The sequence below is a fragment of the Phyllobates terribilis genome, unplaced genomic scaffold (assembly GCF_046119375.1).
Source record: "Phyllobates terribilis strain yellow unplaced genomic scaffold, ASM4611937v1 Scaffold_2__4_contigs__length_985480577, whole genome shotgun sequence".
Taxonomy (NCBI): Eukaryota; Metazoa; Chordata; class Amphibia; order Anura; family Dendrobatidae; genus Phyllobates; species Phyllobates terribilis.
The window spans coordinates 778279489-778293722 of NW_027362762.1; the positions used below are offsets into that span (position 1 = coordinate 778279489).

Consider the following 14234-nt stretch of genomic DNA (forward strand, 5'->3'; position numbering starts at 1 on the left):
GCGTTTGCCTAGCCCTTTTGTTGTGATCCGCTACCATCTCGGAATTCTGACCCTGGACTGTGACCTGACTACACCTTTGTCTCACCCTTCTTTCTATGACGTACCCTCCTAGCTTTTGACCTCGGACTTCTTGACTACCCAGCATCGAAGCTTGTCCATGAGTAGTGACTAGCGTCACATTAGATAAAGTAATCTATAAGCAGAAGATATTAATCAGGAATCACTCAGCACCATTGATGCATCTGCATTACTATGCTGGAAAGTAACTGTGCTTGCTGCATTGTAATTGAAACTATGCTGAATCATCGTTTGTCTGGATTTATCTGTGTTTGTATGCAACAAGTAAAGTTTATCAATAGCTTATTTGCCTCTCTGTGTTTCAGGACAATCGGGGACACTACATACAGTGGGTACAGAAAGTATTCAATTTTTCACTCTTTGTTTCATTGCAGCCATTTGGTAAATTCTAAAAAGTTCATTTTTTTTCTCATTAAAGTACACTCTGCACCCCATCTTGACTGAAAAAAAAACAGAAATGTAGAAATTTTTGCAAATTTATTAAAAAGGAAAAACTGAAATATCACATGGTCATAAGTATTCAGACCCTTTGCTCAGACACTCATATTTAAGTCACATGCTGCCCATTTCCTTGTGATCTTCCTTGAGATGGTTCTACTCCTTCATTGGAGTCCAGCTGTGTTTAATTAAACTGATAGGACTTGATTTGGAAAGGCACACACCTGTCTATATAAGACCTCACAGTGCATGTCAGACCAAATGAGAATCATGAGCTCAAAGGAACTTCCCAAGTAGCTCAGAGACAGAATTGTGGCAAGGCACAGATCTGGCCAAGGTTACAAAAGAATTTCTGCATTACTCAAGGTTCCTAAGAGCACAGTGGCCTCCATAATCCTTAAATGGAAGAAGTTTGGGACCACCAGAAGTCTTCCTAGACCTGGCCGTCCAGCCAAACTGAGCAATCGTGGGAGAAGAGCCTTAGTGAGAGAGGTAAAGAAGAACCCCGAGATCACTGTGGCTGAGCTTCAGAGATGCAGTAGGGAGATGGGAGAAAATTCCACAAAGTCAACTATCACTGCAGCCCTCCACTAGTCGGGCCTTTATGGCAGAGTGGCCCGACAGAAGCCTCTCCTCAGTGCAAGACATATGAAAGCCCACATAAAGTTTTCTCAAAAGCACATGAAGGACTCCCAGTCTATGAGAGATAAGATTCTCTGGTCTGATGAGGTGAAGATAGAACTTTTTGGTGATAATTCTAAGCGGTATGTGTGGAGAAAACCAGGCACTGCTCATCACCTGCCCAATACAATCCAAACAGTGAAACATGGTGGTGGGAGCATCATGCTATGGGGGTGTTTTTCAGCTCCAGGGACAGGACGACTGGTTGCAATTGAAGGAAACATGAATGCGGCCAAGTACAGAGATATCCTGGATGAAAACCTCTTCCAGAGTGCTATTGACCTAAGACTTGGCCGAAGGTTCACCTTCCAGCAAGACAATGACCCTAAGCACACAGCTAAAATAACAAAGAAGTGGCTTCAGAACAACTCTGTGACCATTCTTGACTGGCCCAGCCAGAGCCCTGACCTAAACCCAATTGAGCATCTCTGGAGAGACATGAAAATGGCTGTCCACCAACGTTCACCATCCAACCTGACGGAACTGGAGAGGATCCCCAAATCCAGGTGTGAAAAACTTGTTGCATCATTCCCAAGAAGACTCATGGCTGTACTAGCTCACAAGGGTGCTACTACTCAATACTGAGCAAAGGATCTGAATACTTATGACCATGTGATATTTCAGTTTTTCTTTTCTAATAAATTTGCAAAAATGTCTACATTTCTGTTTTTTTCAGTCAAGATGGGGTGCAGAGTGTACTTCAATGACAAAAAAAATTAACTTTTTAGAATTTACCAAATGGCTGCAATGAAACAAAGAGTGACAAATTTAAAGAAGTCTGAATACTTTACGTACCCACTGTACCATCACACTACCAGGAAACAGAAGTTAATATAGTGCACCCTGGCATCACGAACTACATTTTCTTTTACTTTTGTTCCTCCATAGCAAGATGGTAACGTCCGCACACTTCATGTTGCGGGACCAATGGCAGAGTCGTGCATCACTGCCATTACCCTTGCGCCTTGTTTTACTTATTTACTGTACATACAAATAATGTGTGTGAATGTGTACTAGAGCCTTGTACTGTGTACTTTTTGAGAGAATCAGATAGTCTTGACAATATTCCAGCCTTCTGTGAATGTCCAATCCACCTATTAGCAACACTGTGATTGATTAAGCATGTACAAGAAGCCAATGCACCTATTCTCAGGACCTTGTCCCATTCTTGTTACTACTAGGTTGGAGTACTTGTCCTATACTCCACACTCTTGATGAACTACATTGTTAGCAAAAAGTGACTTGGAAATTGACTGAAGGAACATTGAAAAGGCATGTAAGAAACAAATATGTCCTTCTGTCCCGGTACCATAAATGAGATGTTCTTTTGATCTCTGGTATGGGATTCCCTTCCCACTATAAATAGTACTGATTATTTATAAATTACTTAGAATTTTTCTATGCTCTGTCTGGTAATACTGTGTAGTCCTTTGTCCAAAATAGCGGGCACCTTCCTGTATGTTTTTTTCATCACAATGAAGTATTTTTTACTTACACACCACTTATCCATTTTCTATATAACCATGCATAAATTGTTCCCTGGTCTACACCCATAGGTGGAAAGGGCATGGGAGGACTGGAAGGTGGGATACGAGTGCCAGGAATCCTACATTGGCCGGGTGTTCTTCCTGCAAATACTGTAATTGATAAAGCAACAAGTCTCATGGATATATACAGTACAGTAGTGAAGCTTGGAGGAGGCACGCCACCACAAGACAGGTAGAAAAATAGTAATTATTATTTTTACACATCTTGCGTGTCACTAGGACAAGGGTACAGTGTCTGTATTATACTACCATTGAGTTTATGGGATGACATTTTGACAAAGCTCTCCAAGTGCTTCTAACTAAATGTGAGATTGGCATAATGCTTAGATTAGTACTAAGGACCATTTAATTTTAGAATGGAATTCCAAGATCAAAAACTTCACTAAAATGGTAAAATACTAAATTTATAAGAAAAGGTTTATTTTATACATATGGACTTTGCTTTACACTTTGTAAAAAGTTTAAAGAACTGATCTGATAATCAAGTGATGAAAATAAGACTGTCTAAACAAAGTTATACAATCATTTAATAAAAAATAGTTTACTTTAGATGGTCTTTATAGGATAGTTTTGTGCTCTATTAGGGATCATTCAGATGTCAGTTTTTCACGTACTCTGATATCTGACAAGATCTTCATTCAGTAGGTGGTTGGAGGAGAGTAGCAGGGCAAAGGTGCCCAATGAATGTCGTCACACAACCTGTGGCTTCCTCAGGGGTCTGAATGAGGATCTTGCATCTAAAGGTTTTTGATCTTTGATCCTGGACACTATTATGTGTCTTGCAATGATTTCCAACAGATTTGATGGTCTTCTCTTGGTATGTGCCTTTTGCTTATAACATATGTTATAGCTTCCTTATTGCTCCATCTTTGGAGTAAATAGGCATTTTGCATCTTAAACTCATTTAATATTCTGATTTTGACTAGTTGTGGTGGACTACTTATTTATATTTTTTCTGTTGTCAACACTAAAATTATGCACAATCTATAGTGATAGCATATTTCTGACAATTCATGTCTGATTTTATCATGCTTCACATGTTTACATTATGACTCTATCCTGTCCTTTATGTTGATATTGTGATTCTATATGGTCCGTTAAATATATTTCTAAGCGCAAACTGTTGACAACATATGCAAATTTCCTCATAGCGTCATATTATTCTACTGTGGTTAACTCTTTAGATTCCTCTTGGTTGGTAGTGTAGATGCATGGGTTATTTAGCCTTATTGTGGGTTAAGATTGTTACCCTCTTGTCATCTTTTACTTTTTAATTTTTTTTTAATTGTTTGCCGCATGGTTCAATAAAAAAATATTTTCTATTTTTGGTGATCCCTGTATTCATAATATCCATAGTTTTTGATTTATGGCTTATATACTATATGCTACAGGCTGATCCCGGTTATTAGGTGGTGTCCTCTATTACATTACATTTGGTGGCGGAGTCAGTTGTACTGCCATTTCTCTAAAGTGTCCTAGGAACCATTTTGCAACACAACAGTGCCAGATCCGTATGTTGCTTATCTTTGATTTATGTGTCAGTGAGGCTGGAGAAGCATAATGTAAGAAAATCAGAGAAAAGATGAGTCAACCAAGGGATAAGAGGTGACAAGGTGCAATTTCCTTCCCTGCATTATTGTCAGGGGGATAATTTTGAGGGGCAGTGTTCATCAGAAAGATTTTTATCTAACCTTTTTATCTGAAGTGCAGCTCTCCCTGTACTCACACTGCCTGTCATACAGAGCCAGGATGTATCTCTGTAAGGCTATTGTCACACGACAGTATAAAAAAATTGGTCCAATTTTCAGCCAGAAAAATTGGATGATTTTTGTTCTTACTTGTCATCCTTATATAACCCATTTTTAACTGAACAGCTATTAGTCATCTACAAGACTTTTTACAGTTTCCCATATGTGAGGCAGCGAGGGGAATCATATACGAGGGTCGTTATGTATCCCCTAGGATGTATATAGAGGTATACTGAACCAGCTGGAGAGCATTGTATTTACAGCCACAGCTGTGGCTGCAGCGCAAAATAAGAGTGTGGATTTGGTCAAACTACTTAACCAAGTCAGATTTACAGTGTCTACCATGAGCTTATATTACATGGAATCATGGAATAACAAACACATTTCTATGCTTTCAGAATAATTGATGGTAAAGATTTGATGCCTCTTCTACAAGGATTGGTACCCAACTCTGACCATGAATTTATGTTTCACTACTGTGACGAGTACTTGCACGCGGTTCGATGGCAGCACAACAGTAGTAAGTACAGAAAAATGATTTGCATAATTTAAACATAGAACAAAACAATTGGTATGCGACAGGCCCAGACTGGGAATCTGACAAGGAGGACATATGCCTGGTATTGGCAAGTATTGGCATGCCTGTGATTGGCCGGCATAGCACGTGACCTGGCCTATATAAATGCCAGAGTTCCGCCGCCATCATACTCTCGTTAGTGTAGGGATAGGATGCTGCTGGAGTGAGGGACAGATTCTGATTACGCCCTCTGCAAACACAACACTGTATGTACTCTGCAACCCTTAGACAGTGGGTACAAAAAGTATTCAGACTCCTTTAAATTTTTCACTCTTTGTTTCATTGCAGCCATTTGGTAAATTCTAAAAAGTTCATTTTTTTTTCATTAACCCCTTTCTGACGTGTGACCTAATAGTACGTCATGGTGACCTGGGCCAATTGGACCAATGACGTACTATTAGATCATATGACGATCGCGCCCACACACAAGCGGTGCGGGCCGATCGCCGCTGGGTGTCAGCTGATTTTCACAGCTGACACCCGGTACTATGTGCAGGGAGTGGTGCACATTAACCCCCTCAATGCTGCGATCGAAGTCGATCGCAGCATTGCGGGGGCAAGGGGAGGTGATCGCCGATACTCACCTCTCCTGCTGGCGTCCAACACTGTCTGCCGCGGCTCCCGGATGTTGCCATGACGACCCGATGTCATCATGACAACATCCAGGTCACCAGCCATCAGGAAGATACTTTGGTCATGCGCAGTGCATGACCAAAGTATCTTCTCCCTCTGTATCAGTGACAGCCTGTATAGCACAGGTAGCTGCTGCTGCTCTCTGTGCTATACAGGCGATCTGAAAATAAAATGTGAAAGTCCCATAGTGGGACAAGGTGTAAAAGTAAAAAAAGAATCAGAATGTGAAAACAAAATTAAAAAAAATTGCAAAAATAAAAAAAAAATGAAAAAAGTAATCCAAAAAATTAAAAATATATTGTACCCATAAATAAATATTATTGTGGAAAAAAAACAATAAAAGTACCCATATATGGTATCGCCGCATCCGGAGCGACCTGTCATATAAAACTGTCACACTAGTTAACCCCTTTAGTGAACACGGTAAAAAAAAAAAGCAAAAAACCATGCTTTATCATCATTCCGCCAAACAAAGAATGCAATAAAACGCGATCAAAAAGATGAATGCAAATAAAAATGGTACCGCTGAAAGCGTCATCTTGTCCTGCAAAAAACAAGCTGCCATGCAGCTCCATCGGAGGAAAAATAAAAAAAGTTATAGCTCTCAGAATAAAGCGATACAAAAAAAATATTTTTTCTATAAAATTAGTTTTTATTGTGTAAAAGCACCAAAACATAAAAAAAAAATATAATTGTAGTACCCCTGTAATCATATTGACCCAAAGAATAACGCTGTCTTATCAATTTTATAAAAAAAAAACAATTACGGAATTCTTGGTTTTTGTTTATTCTCCCTCCCAAACACCGGCATAGAAAGCGATCAAAAAATATCACGTGCCCAAAAATGGTACCAATAAAAATGTTAACTTGTCCTGCAAAAAACAAGCCATCACATGACTCTGTCGGCCAAAATACAGAAAAATTATAGCTTTCAAAATGTGGTGATGCAAACACTAGTCTTTGCAAAAAAAAGCGTCTTTTAGTGTGTGACAGCTGTCAATAATTAAAACCTGATATGAATCTAGTATCTCTGTAATCACACCGACCCGAAGAATAAATCAGTCTAATCACTTATACCGCACGAGGAACGGCATAAAAAATAAACTCTAGGGTTAGGGTTGTGTTAGGGTAGGGTTAGGGTTGTGCTAGGGTTAGGATTGGGATTTTTTCAAGAGTATAGAAAAAAAAAGACGACGATATGGCCACTAATGTTGAGCGCAAGTGCTCGCTACTTGAGTTTGCATCGGGTGCTCGGGTATGTACCGAGTATTGTGGGTGCTATAGTGACATGCTCGAGACTCCTCCCCATATGTTTTGCAGCTATTATACAGCCAAAAAAAACCTTGCGGGGATTGCGTGCCATGCACGAGCGATCCCTGCATATTGTTTTTTTTGGGGTGTATAATAACCGTGAAACATGCGGACGGGGCCTCGAGCATGTCACTTGAGCACCCGTGATGCATGGTGCATACCCGAGTACCCGATGCAAACTCAAGAAGCGAGCACTTGCGCTCAAGACTAATGACAACTTATTCAATATGATGACCTAATGTTATCAAATTCTGAGTTCAAAATGTTCACTATACCCCTTGAGGGGACTAGTTTCCAAAATGGGGTCACTTGTGGGGGGTTTCCACTGTTTAGGTGCATCAGGGGCTCTAAAAAAGCAACATGGCATGCGCTAAATATTAAAGCAAATTTTACATTCAAAAAGTTGAATGGCGCCCCTTCCCTTCCAACTCCTGGCGTGCGCCCAAACAGTGGTTTTCCGCCACATATGGGGTATTGGCGTGCTCAGGAGGAATTGCACAAAAAAATTGCATGGTGCAATTTCTCCTGTTACCCTTATGAAAATGCAAAATTGGAGGCTGAAAAACATTTTTGTTACAAAAATGTGAAAATTTTATTTTTACAGCTCAATGTTCTAAATTTCTGTGAAGCACCTGGGGTTCAAGGTGTTCACCACACATCTAGATAAGTTCCCTGAGGGGTCTAGTTTCCAAAATGGTGTCACTTGTGGGGGGTTTCCACTGTTTAGGCACATCAGGGGCTCTCCAAATGCAACATGGCGTCCACTAATTATGCAAGCAAATTTTACATTCAAAAAGTCAAATGGCGCTCCTTCCCTTCTGAGCCCTGCTGTGCGGTTTGCCACCACATACGGTGTATTGGCATGCTCAGGAGAAATTGCACAACAAATTTTGTGGTCTATTTTTTTCGGTTATCCCTGCAAAAATAAAAAAAAAATGGGGTCTAAATTACAATTTTTGTGAAAAAAAGTTAAATGTTAATTTTTTTCTTCCACATTCCAAAAATTCCTGTGAAGCACCTGAAGGGTTAATAAACTTCTTGAATGTGGTTTTGAGCAACTTGAGGGTTGCAGTTTTTAGAATAGTGTCACTTTGGGGTATTTTCTGTCATAAAGGCCCCTCAAAGTCACTTCAAATATAATGTGGTCCCTAAATAAATGGTTATGTAAATTTTGTTGAAAAATTTAGAAATCGCTGGTCAAATTTTAACCATTATAGCTCCCAATCAAAAATAATTTGGTTAAAAAATTGTGCTGATGTAAAGTAGACATGTGGGAAATGTTACTTATTAACTATTTTGTGTGACATATCGCTCTGATTTAAGGGTATAAAAATTTAAATTTAAATTTTTAAAATTGTTAAATTTTCAAAATTTTCACCAAATTTCCGTTTTTTCACAAATAAACGCAAGAGTTATCGAAAAAATTTTACCACTATCATGAAGTACAGTATGTCATGAAAAAACAGTCTCAGAATCAGGGGGATATGTTGAAGCGTTCCAGAGTAATTACCTCATAAATTGACAGTGGTCAGAATAGTAAAAATTTGCCTGTTCATTAACGTGCAAACCACCCTCAGGTGTCAAGGGGTTAAAGTACACTCTGCACCCCATCTTGACTGAAAAAAACATAAATGTAGAAATTTTTGCAAATTTATTAAAAAATAAAAACTGAAATATTACATGGCCATAAGTATTCAGACCCTCTGCTCAGGCACTCATATTTAAGTCACATGCAGTCCATTTTCTTTTGATCCTCCTTCAGATGGTTCTACTCCTTTACCTGTGTTTGTATGCAACAAGTAAAGTTTATCAATAGCTTATTTGCCTCTCTGTGTTTCAGGACAATCGGGGACACTACATACAGTGGGTACGGAAAGTATTCAATTTTTCACTCTTTGGTTGATTGCAGCCATTTGGTAAATTCTAAAACATTCATTTTTTTTCTCATTAAACTACACTCTGCACAGCAACTTGACTGAAAAAAAAACAGAAATGTAGAAATATTTGCAAATTTATTAAAAAGGAAAAACTGAAATATCACATGGTCATAAGTATTCAGACACATGTGATTTAAGTCACATGCTGCCCATTTCCTTGTGATCCTCCTTGAGATGGTTCTACTCCTTCATTGGAGTCCAGCTGTGTTTAATTAAACTGATAGGACTTGATTTGGAAAGGTACTGTGGCACCCCAGGGGTCTGGTTTCCACAGTAACAGCAATGTTATGTCTGAGAGCAGGTGGGAGGTCTCTTGGTCAGGGATCCTGTGCATGCCACACCTCCTGCCCAGTCCTGGGAGGGGAAGAACTTCCCCTATATAAACCTGGGGCTGAGGCAGGGTTAGAGAGTTCAGAGGGAGAGTTCAGCCAGGAGGGCTGACAGGGAGCTGTGGCTCCGGCTGGGCCCAGCTCCTGGGCCATGCCAGAAGTAGAGACAGAGAAGAGAAGCAGCTATGGGAAAGAACAACAGGAGCTCTGTGGGAGCAGTGTTACAAGGAGTCAGGGGCTGGCAGCTGCAGAGCTCGCCCTGACTGAGAAGATTTCTTACCGGACCCGGAGTCCGAGGCTGTGGGGACTAACTCCTACCCAGCAGCAGAATCCGTCAGGCAGGGGATTCCAGGTCCTCTGGCCAAGAAACCCGAAGGCACGGTCACACGCATGGGACCAGCACCGCCGTCGTGGAGCGGAAGCTACTAGAAGGCCCCGAGTCACCGGCCATACGGGTGAGCACCACACGGTACACTCAGGGACGTGGGCTACTTATACCCACCTCTAGCAAGGTAGCCAGAAGAGTACAGTTAGTTTGGGAGGCCTACAACTCCGCCTGGCCAAGGGGGATCCCATCTGCTCACGGACTGACCAGGCCCCGATCGCTAGCCAGTACTCCGGGAGGGTCTATCTTTGTCACCAGTAAAGACCCTGAACTACACCGTACCGTCTCCGAGTGGTTCCTGCTACCCCCATCATCCACGTCGGCTGCCCTGAGGCCATACCCCTCCCGTTGGGGGTTATACTATCACGCTGCACAATCCTACCACCGGCCTCAGCGGTCTGCCCTGCAGCAGCAGCTCCTTAGCTGTACTCAACGGGTGGCGTAGTCGTCCAACATCTACTGCTATTTTACCGCCACTTAGTCTGACACCCTGGGCACGGACCGGGTCACCGCCATAAGGACTACTACCCCTATCCAGATCCGGCTCCGGGTATCCCTTGAACATGGCCCAGGGGGCGCGTCAACTTTTGGCGTAGTCGGCAGGATCTCGTGCCCGCAACCACCGGGTACTGCGTGCCTGAAAAAGACTGTTCAAACTTACCTGTGGTGAAGATTCCCGCCATCCGGCGCCATCTTCCGCTTCCTTCCCGCCATCGGTGGAGTTTTCCCGCCATCCGGCGCCATCTTCAGCCTTCTTCCCGCCATACATGGAGGTTTCCCGCCATTGGACGCCATCTTGAGGACGCCGCGCGGGAAGAAGAGGGGCGTGGACTCCGAAAGCGCGCGAGAACTGAAGCCCCGCCTCACGTCCGGACGTTGCGTAAGGTCCTGGAAGGAGCCCAGCAGACGCCGACGTCACAGGAGCGCGACGGAAGGTCCTCAACCCTGACAATCCACTGCGGAGCCACGGCCTACGGAAGAGGATCATCGCAAGGTAGGCCACGGTCCACTAGGGGGGAGGAAGATGTCGGATACGGAGGAGAGCTTCACTGCCTCAACCCCCGCCAGCGCCACCGCTGCTGCAGTCATGCCTTTCACCATGCCCTATAACCCGGGGGCAGCCTGGCTACCCCAGTACTCAGGGGAGTCACATACCCTGCATGACTTTAGAGAAAAGCTGGATAGCCTCTTCCAGGTGTACCCCCTCACAGAGGAGCAAAAAGTGAGCATCCTGGTGGCCCAATTAACCGGGGCAGCCCAAAGGGAGGTAAAGTCCTGGCCACCTGGGAGGAGGACTGTCGCAGAGATACTAACCCAGCTAACCGAGGAGGAGCTGCAGTACTACCAATACGAGGAAAGCCAAGAGGACCCGGACGGGTCTGAGGACTACCCTCAGGAGGGAGCACAAAGAGGACATAGCTACTGAAGGGAAGTAGCGTGAATAAAGAGCTGTAAATAGTTACCCGTAAGGGTACAAGGACTGCTGCTAATTAAAATATGGTCCCCGTTGGGATTAGTGAATTGTTCCCCATGTGCCCCTATCTTAAACCAGGCTGAGGACTGTGAGCAGCCATTCCTTATCCCTACTGGCCGAGGACTGAGAGCGGCCATATCCTGTAAATAATTATGTGTTTCTAGTAATTTATGGGAGTCTTTGGTGGATTTACCGGGAATCCTTTGTACATAGTTGGAGCGTAACCCAGGACGGACTAAAAGACTGTTAAGGACTCGGGGCAGGACAGACCCCTACCTGGTTACGTCTCCCTGTTTTGGTGAAATGGACACCTTGCTTTTCTTCAAAAACTGCACCCGGTTGCGGACACGCCGTGACCATCTTTATATGTTTTTCTTATTGTACTATTATTGTTTATACCTTGTTATGTTTAAAAATATGTTTAGTCCCGGAGTACTAAATTTCACTAGGGGGGAATGTGGCACCCCAGGGGTCTGGTTTCCACAGTAACAGCAATGTTATGTCTGAGAGCAGGTGGGAGGTCTCTTGGTCAGGGATCCTGTGCATGCCACACCTCCTGCCCAGTCCTGGGAGGGGAAGAACTTCCCCTATATAAACCTGGGGCTGAGGCAGGGTTAGAGAGTTCAGAGGGAGAGTTCAGCCAGGAGGGCTTACAGGGAGCTGTGGCTCCGGCTGGGCCCAGCTCCTGGGCCATGCCAGAAGTAGAGACAGAGAAGAGAAGCAGCTATGGGAAAGAACAACAGGAGCTCTGTGGGAGCAGTGTTACAAGGAGTCAGGGGCTGGCAGCTGCAGAGCTCGCCCTGACTGAGAAGATTTCTTACCGGACCCGGAGTCCGAGGCTGTGGGGACTAACTCCTACCCAGCAGCAGAATCCGTCAGGCAGGGGATTCCAGGTCCTCTGGCCAAGAAACCCGAAGGCACGGTCACACGCATGGGACCAGCACCGCCGTCATGGAGCGGAAGCTACTAGAAGGCCCCGAGTCACCGGCCATACGGGTGAGCACCACACGGTACACTCAGGGACGTGGGCTACTTATACCCGCCTCTAGCAAGGTAGCCAGAAGAGTACAGTTAGTTTGGGAGGCCTACAACTCCGCCTGGCCAAGGGGGATCCCATCTGCTCATGGACTGACCAGGCCCCGATCGCTAGCCAGTACTCCGGGAGGGTCTATCTTTGTCACAAGTAAAGACCCTGAACTACACCGTACCGTCTCCGAGTGGTTCCTGCTACCCCCATCATCCACGTCGGCTGCCCTGAGGCCATACCCCTCCCGTTGGGGGTTATACTATCACGCTGCACAATCCTACCACCGGCCTCAGCGGTCTGCCCTGCAGCAGCAGCTCCTTAGCTGTACTCAACGGGTGGCGTAGTCGTCCAACATCTACTGCTATTTTACCGCCACTTAGTCTGACACCCTGGGCACGGACCGGGTCACCGCCACAAGGACTACTACCCCTATCCAGATCCGGCTCCGGGTATCCCTTGAACATGGCCCAGGGGGCGCGTCAGTACACACCTGTCTATATAAGACCTCACAGCGCATGTCAGACCAAATGAGAATCATGAGCTCAAAGGAACTTCCCAAGTAGCTCAGAGACAGAATTGTGGCAAGGCACAGATCTGGCCAAGGTTACAAAAGAATTTCTGCATTACTCAAGGTTCCTAAGAGCACAGTGGCCTCCATAATCCTTAAATGGAAGAAGTTTGAGACCACCAGAAGTCTTCCTAGACCTGGCCGTCCAGCCAAACTAAGCAATCGTGGGAGAAGAGCCTTAGTGAGAGAGGTAAAGAAGAACCCCAAGATCACTGTGGCTGAGCTCCAGAGATGCAGTAGGGAGATGGGAGAAAGTTCCACAAAGTCAACTATCACTGCAACCCTCTAACAGTCGGGACTTTATGGCAGAGTGGCCCGACGGAAGCCTCTCCTCAGTGCAAGACATATGAAAGCTCACATAAAGTTTGCTCAAAAACCCATGAATAAACCCATGATAAATAAGATTTTCTGGTCTGATGAGACGAAGATAGTAGTGATGAGCGAGCACTAAAATGCTCGGGTACTCGTTGCTCGGGTCGAGCACATTGGAATACTCAAGTGCTCGACCCGAGCAATGAGCCCATTGTAAGTCTATGGGAAACTCAAGCATTTTTCAGACGGCTCCCCCCGGCGGTCTGCAGAGGGCCTAAAAATTGCCCAAATCGATGGGAAAAGTGCTCAAATGACATGGGAAAAGCATGGGGAAGACCAATGGAAGCATATATGACTCCCAGATCACTGCTGTCAACAACGTTGTCAGAGTATTACGCCACTTTTATGGACTCACAATAAAACATACAAAAATGAAACCAAAATGTATTTTCCTGGGAAATATGTTAAGGAACATCCTTACCAGGGTAATGACTTGCATATAAGCCAAAATAAATAACCGAAAACAAAAATACTCCTTCACACCTTGGGCTATGTTCACACGTAGCGTTTTTGATGCATTTTTGAACTTTTGCATTGCTTTCAACCAAGACAAATGCATTCACCAGCAAATGTACTTTAAACATTTTACAACCTTATCTGGCCATGTGGTGTGTGACACATCATCAGACACATGCATACAGTGCTGAAAAGACATGGGAACAGCATGGGGAAGACCTCTGGAAGCATCTCTGACTCCCAGGTCACTGCCTAAAAGTGTGCCCATCATAAGTGATCCTTGGCGCATGCGAAGATGCCTCCCGACATGCACCTGTCATTGCAGACTTGCAGCAATCACCATCCATGTCCTTGTCCCAGTGCAGCATTCAGTTGTCCCTACCCCATTCCTTGGAACGCAAGCACAAGTATGCAGCCAGCCACCCACCAACCCACAGGCTGCAATACTATACTGCCAAATTTTTGACAGCTGATTGCACTTGAAATGTGGCCTTTTAGGCTCGTGGAAGTGAAAGCTTTTCATAACATCATGCCGGCGGCCGGGTGTCCATACTCGGTCCCCAGCCGCCACTGTTTCTGCCGGTGTCATCTCCGCCTTCCACAAGTACGGGTCGAACAACATTACCCGTGCCCTCTCCAGTGTACTTACTGGGAAGGATCGTCTAATCACAAA

The 14234-nt window shown here is 44.3% G+C and overlaps 1 pseudogene; it reads left to right on the forward strand.

The window, feature by feature from the left end:
• LOC141252976 (arylsulfatase H-like) overlaps positions 1–14234 on the forward strand; it is a 215921-nt pseudogene that overhangs the window by 186815 nt on the left and 14872 nt on the right.